The sequence below is a fragment of the Centruroides vittatus genome, unplaced genomic scaffold, assembly GCF_030686945.1.
Source record: "Centruroides vittatus isolate TY-2023 unplaced genomic scaffold, ASM3068694v2 contig_290, whole genome shotgun sequence".
In the NCBI taxonomy this organism is placed as follows: Eukaryota; Metazoa; Arthropoda; class Arachnida; order Scorpiones; family Buthidae; genus Centruroides; species Centruroides vittatus.
The window spans coordinates 1,097,521-1,103,520 of NW_027121846.1; positions in this window are offsets into that span (position 1 = coordinate 1,097,521).

Here is a 6,000-nt window from a genome sequence, read left to right on the forward strand (position 1 = left end):
ATCCTCATATGTGGGCCTGGCGGAACTCGAGATGGTTAGAAAAAAAAAAAGGATTTCTTAGTGCCTACAGAGAGAAAGAGACAAAGAAAAACACTTAAATTTCACTGAAACATTAACATTTTATTTTTTAAATTCTGATTAAATAATATATTTCTCTCCCGTACATTTGCATATCATGAAAATTTAGCTGTATTGTTAACAATGTTTATAATTTTTTGTCGATTTAATAATTTTGTTAAAGATATTTTAACTCTAGTAAATCAGGTGTAAAACTATTATACGGCATTTATTTTGGCAAATTATAATAATGCTTTTGGATATTGGCTTATTTACAGCATATCTTATCAATAACAATTAACAAAAAAGTGAATAATTCTTCGGTCTTTTCGCAAAGAAAAATCTGATGATCCAGATAAAAATGGCGTTGAACAAAAATATGATTGATAAGAAATAACTAAGTAAAACGGTTTTATGTATTTAAAATAATTCTAAACATCGAGAACATTTTAAAAATTTAAAAAATGATTGGTGTTAAATTGCGCATGTTAAATACGTTCATGTAAGGGAAAAAAGTTAACTTCCGTTTCCGGTATTGAATCATTCGGAGACATAATAGGTCATACCGCCCGCATTTTTGGAGTAAAGTAATTTTCATTTTAATGTAATGTTTCTTAATTATTATGAATAATTATCGTAAATCGTAAATAATTTATTATCTAAAAAAATAAATTCTAATTAGAATATTTCGAAATAATTTTAATGCAAAATACTATATTAAATATATATAAGAAGGATGTTTTACAGAGAGAATATGGAAGAAATGTGCCATGATGTCTATTAATGACTTGCTATGAAATTCCAAGTGAATAAATTTGCCATTTAAAAATTATTAAAGGTTGATTATAACCCTAAAATTTTGTGTAATATGGTAACGTATGATTATGTGTAAATGATTATAAATTAGGTTTTGAGGAAAACATTAAAATTTGTTTTTGCATAATGCCTTTAATTATGCAAAAACTGTTATGTTAACGACCGATTACCAACGCTACTTATCAATAGTTAAACATTAATAAAACTTTTATTGCTTCATATGATTGATTAAAAATATTTTGTATAATAAATAAATCGATGAAATTATGAATATATGAATCGTTCTCACAACATTTATTATCTAGTAGCTTACAGTTATCTCTAGAATCTAAAACTTACAGGCCGGATGGCCGGATGGTTTAGATGTCAGCCTACCACTATAGGGACCCGGGAATGAATCCGAACTGGTCAAAAATCACAGAAACTTTACGGATGATTCGTCCTGGATATGTTGGATGTCATCACTTACCATCTGTGACCTGACAGAATGGTAGAAAGGACCTTCTTTTTACTCTTTCCACGGGTTGGAGAGTCTAAGAGAGAATCTAAAAGTTATATCGAATGTCAAAATAGTTTTAAAAAACCAAATAGATTTAATTTGGATCAATCTAAATCAATATAATATATTTAGATGTTTTCGATATTAAATTCATATCTAAAGGTAATGTTCTTCTGACTAGAAAAATTCAAAGACCAAGTGGGATTTTTTGTAAAAAGTAAGTAATTAAACTAGTAAAATTCTAAAATTATTTTATATAGTTATTCTATTAAATGAAAAAACAAATATATAAGTGTCTATTTAAAATAAATAATAAAATAGTAACTAAAAGTTTTCTGATGTGTGGTATGAGTTGCATTTATTAAATTAATATTTGTTTCCATAATAAAAAATTGAGATAAATACTGTTGATAAAAGGAAACACCGTATTTGACTTGAAATTTTTGACTTTTTTTAAAAATCTTTGTAGCCAGAACGTCTTGTTACAATATCATATCAACACTATTACAAAATTTTTATTTGTTTTCATTATTAATACAGTAGGACCCGTCATATGTGACTAATACGTTTCAAAACCCTCTCGCGTAAGAGAAGAATTTTCAGTAAAAATTTAAACACTGTTACTGAAATTTCAGTAAAATAACAAACCCTATTAATTATTAACCATTTTCTATACTAATATACCTATCGCACACATATTTTTTAGTATAAATAAGGTAAATAAATATTATATTTACAATAAATATCATGATGCCTTAACTCATTTAAATTTTCGAGCATGGACTGTTTTCTTTTCTCATTAAATCTTAAATTATTAGTTTTTCTTCTAAAGTAGGCACTTAACGACTCTTCTTTGGTTTATCACAGCTACAGCATCACTACCTTTGCGTTTTGCAGCCATATCTGCAAAGTAATTACCATAAATGAAACAAAAAGAACTGATATCACACAGACATTACACGTTAAAAGCGAGAACTCTAGACAAAGACTAGTGCGAGTACTGCCAGTGTTTAGTGCAACATTATAAGTTTCATATTTAAATTTATGTGATTTATATTGTTTATCAAATGTAAATTAATGTTAACTGTTTATTGTACAGCTTGACACCATAAGTGTCTAATTAATATTAAAATAATATTTTCATGTAATTCCTTTAAAAATTACATATGCATTAAGTTTACATATGCTATATATTTAAGTTAAGAGCAATAAAAATAGTAAAGAATGAGTTAGAATACTTAAAATATGCTTAAAATAAAATTAAAAACATTACAAATTATTTTGTGTCAAGTACTATTCAAATTAACTGTTGAAGCTAATATTAATTAGAAAACTTAAATAAAGCATTACAAAGTTTGGATTAATGGCCACAATGTAAAGTTACCTCTTACCTCAGAATCCAAGTTCGAATACGGTATTTCCTCGTGAGCTTTTGTGGTCGAGATGTCATTTCCTTTCTTCACCCATGTTAACTGATCTCGCCAAGAGACAGGCTGGACCATAAAGAATAAAATTTAGGTCAATTATATATTCTTTGCGTGCTGATGTCATAGGTCAAGAACCAAACTAATATAAAACTTGTATGTAAAAGTTCTCAAAAAATAATAATATCATTGATTTTGTTTTATACAATGCAATGAGAATAAATTATTTCATTTCTGTCTAAAATGAATGAATCTTTGAATATCTTTTAGCAATATACGTGAAATTAATTATAGGATAACAACTTTTTAATATGCACGTTTTAGATTTTTTTACTATTTACTTAATTAATTAAACGAATTGACTAATCGTCTTCTTGTGCTATTTTTCTTATCGAATTTCCTCAAAAAATAATGATGTGTTATCTTCTAAGTATAGAACCGTTACGTAATTTTATGTTGTTCTTTGTTATGTATCTATTTTAAAGTTTGTTTTCTTATTCACTAATCCCGATGTTTATTTCAAAAGCTTTCTTTCTATCAGATTCGCACATCATTTATAATGGATTTCGTGATTCTTTCTGTAGGCTAATGTAGACTAAAATAGGAAAAAGTATACTCAAAGGAAAAGCGTTCAATATTTAGAAATTTTTTAATGTTTTTTTTATAATTCTTAAAAGTAAAATTGAATTTTCTAGTTTGTATGTTTTATAAATAATACTAAATCACTCATACACGATTTAATGTCGGAGCATATAAGTGTTTAATTATCATACATTATTATGATTAAAATTAAAGATTTATTGAAATGATCCATTAATTTGAATATACAAAAAATATCGAGTTGTCATTCTTAATTAATTATTTCTTATTAAATTTTAATGTGCGGATTAATCCGAAATGACATAACTGTGACATATTCCTCAATGTAATTCAACAATTTATTAAAAGGAAAACCTTAAAAAAATAATATTTTTTATTTCAATTTAATATGCAAATATGTAAAATGTCAACAGAAGCCAATTCAATTGTAATAAATTTAAATTTTTTATTGTATTTAACAATCCTTTAATTTGGAATTTGTTTTTTTTTTCATAAATGCTTTATTGTATTACATAATAAACCAGTAGCTAAAACCTACTTTGTTTAATAAGAATAATATATAATGAATATATTTATATATTTAACTATTTAAAACATGTCATAAGTATAAATAACAACAGAGAAGAATTCTTTAGAATCAAGATGAATTAAGATCATTCTAACATTATGCGGAAGACTCTTGATATTGATCAAATGGATTGCTTTCTTGTCACGTAGTCTAAATCTTAAAAAAAAGAAAAAAATTACCATTTGCCTGACCTGAAAGTAGGTCTCTTAGTCACGTAAATTTAAGATCGCATTTACTTGTATGAGAATTGATAATATAAAAATGACTCATTTCGTGATATAGCTATTAGTTTCAATACATTTCCCTTTTATTATTAATATAGAAAGTTAGAAGACTGTATAAAAAGTTAACAACTCTACTAATTATTTGTTTGATTATTTTTTTATTTAATTTTAAAAAATGTCTCTTTTACTTTTGTAACTTAATAATAATTAAAAAGGAAATCACTGCTAATAAAACATCAGACTTATTATCATTAATTATAATTTAGTTTGTTTTAGTATACTTTTATTATAAAAATATCTAAATAATAATAAATATAAAGCAATAACCTTGTAAATTATTTATGCAATTTAATAATTGTTCACTTAGAAATGATTATAAACTTAAATGCAATATATAATTAAATATTATAGTAATATGTAAAACATGAATATATATGTTAATGTAATATTAGTCATAATTATCTTTAAATATATCTATAATATTAAACATGTATTTTGTATATAAGAATTATAAGATATACAATAATACATTGTTTATCCCTATTATTAGTATATTAACCTAGTTATTATAATACGTTAAAAGTAATAAAAATAACATTGATGTAGATTATTATAAATATTACATTAAAATTATAATGTTTAAAACTACATTTAGAGCCTAAAATTATATGAAATAATCTTTATTACGTCAAGTGTTTTGACTGTTTAATCGACATATTTACTTATTAAAGAAAATATTTTAATATATTGATAATTATACGAAACAAATTTTATAAAATACAAATTCGTTTAAGTTTAATGAACTTATATTTCGTGTACAGAGATGATAAAATAAAGTTAACCACAAATATATGTACGAATGGGGCATTTTATCTTTCGAATTGCATTTTAAGGAAGGTTTTCACTTTATTATACTTTTACAAAATGTTTAATTTTATGATTATAAGCTGTAAACTATGAAATTAGTTTCAATATTTAGGCTAGATAAGAGTAAAGTCATTAAAATTAAATAAAAAATATCAGTTTATACATCATTATAGATTACGATGCAAGATACATTGGTAAATAAAGAAGTTAAAGTTTATCTTCATAGTATATTTACCTTTAATGTTTGCATTTAAATTATATAAAAAAATTAATTTTTTTATCGTTTAAAGTATAGAGTTTTTAAAATTTATTTTATTAGCAAAGATATATCACTAGCATTAAAAAAAAAAAAAAAGAAATTGATTCAGATTTAAAGTATATTACATGCAAATCAAAATTTAATCAGTAGAAATATTATTTAAAAAAGTTTAATTGGTGTTGAATCAAAACTTAAAACTTTTAAATAAAATAATTGTTTAAATTACGTTTCAAAAATAAATAATTCGGTAAATTTAAGACGTAATTACATATATATAATTTGTTTTCTAATTTCGATTAATTTAATGACCTCACAAAAATTCGTTCGAGATAAGCATGAAATAAAGTTTTATCTTTGTAAATACTTTCGTAAAACAGGTATAATATGTGTGTAAGCTTTTCTTTTCTTTCTTTTTTTTCATATTTTTGTCACAATATTGAAAATTCGGTTATGTAAAATTATAATGAAATTTTTCATAATTCAAACCTTAAATAGTTTTATTAATTTCACTGGTAAAGAAATGAATTTATCGATCTACAATTTTGCAAATTATAAATTCGTCTGTATGTCCGTCCTTCCGCAATCTCGAGAAAGAAGTTAGGTAGATGAACATCGAGAATAGATACGGGAAGCGTAAGGATAGAAGGTCCAGATTAACTAATGATATAAATTACTAATTTGAGGTG